Genomic DNA, 1,385 nt, shown 5'->3' with positions numbered 1-1,385 from the left:
GCTATTTGTTTGAGCGTGGGCTCGTCTTCCTCGGAATCAACATCAGCATTTGAGTCCAACAACAAAGAGATTGGTGGGCTTCGTTTCAAACCACCACGGCCTCCTCTCTACCACGACCTCTTCCTTTGACACCATGGATTTCTTTCGTGCAACATTCGGTTTGACCGTTGGCGGCTTTGAAGGAGACGGGGTGGGTTTGTCGATTTTTCAATACTTGCAAATGATTGTGTGGCCATTTTTTGTTGGGCAATATATTTGGGGTTGAATGTATTTCTAAGGTTTTGAAGTTCTCGTCTAGTTGATTTTTTGGGAGCCATTTTGTGGGTGATGGTTTTGACGGTTTTGGAAGATGAAAGAGCTTGAGATAATTTTGAATTTTGAAGTGAGTTGTGGGTAAATGGGAAAGTGGGGTTATTACATGGGGGTTTTGTTTGATGGACGGTTGGAGTATTAAGGAGGGAGTGGTTAAAGGTTGAGGTGGAGTGTTAAATGAGGGTAATGATGGCATAGGGGGCGGCTTGGTGTAGGATTAGCTAGATGGGACATAAAGTAGTGCAAAGCTCAATGCAAAATAATTCAAATGCAAAATGTGGAGTTCCAATGCAACTTTTTCAGACACTTGTGATATGGCAATTTAGACATTTTTAAACTTGAGAACATATATACATCATTTCATCTCTAGTCAATCATATGGGAAAGATAATTTTAATTTATGTCACATGTCGCCTAACAAACCAATTTCCAACCGAAGTTTTACGAATTGTTCCCTTTCTAACGGTTTTGTAAAAATGTCCGCAATTTGATTTTCCGTTCTACAAAAGGTTAGACATATATTTCCTTTTTCCACTTGATCACGTAGAAAGTGATGCCTTATGTCAATGTGCTTTGTCCTAGAATGTTGTATTGGATTTTTCGAGATGTTAATGGCACTTGTATTATCACAAAATATAGGAGTAGTTTCGAAAATAAGACCGTAATCACGCAATTGTTGTCGTACCCAAAGAATTTGAGCACAACAAAGAGCGGCACTTACATACTCACTTTCGGCCGTGGATAGAGCAACGGTATTTTGCTTTTTGGATGCCCATGAGATAAGGCACGGTCCTAAGAAGGTAGCAATACCCGAGGTGCTTTTTCTATCCAACGAACTCCCGGCATAATCCGCATCCGAAAATCCTACAAGATCAATGTCATAATGAGTTGGGTACCAAAGGTATAAACCTTGCGTTCCAATCAAATACCTAAAAATCCGTTTGACGGCTTTGAAGTGTGATTCTTTAGGATTTGATTGGAAACGAGCACACACACATACACTAAATTGTATGTCGGGTCGACTAGCGGTTAAATAAAGCAATGAACCGATCATACCTCGATAGACCCTTTCA

Source organism: Silene latifolia, chromosome 4, assembly GCF_048544455.1.
Source record: "Silene latifolia isolate original U9 population chromosome 4, ASM4854445v1, whole genome shotgun sequence".
Taxonomy (NCBI): Eukaryota; Viridiplantae; Streptophyta; class Magnoliopsida; order Caryophyllales; family Caryophyllaceae; genus Silene; species Silene latifolia.
This window is presented reverse-complemented; position numbering follows the sequence as displayed.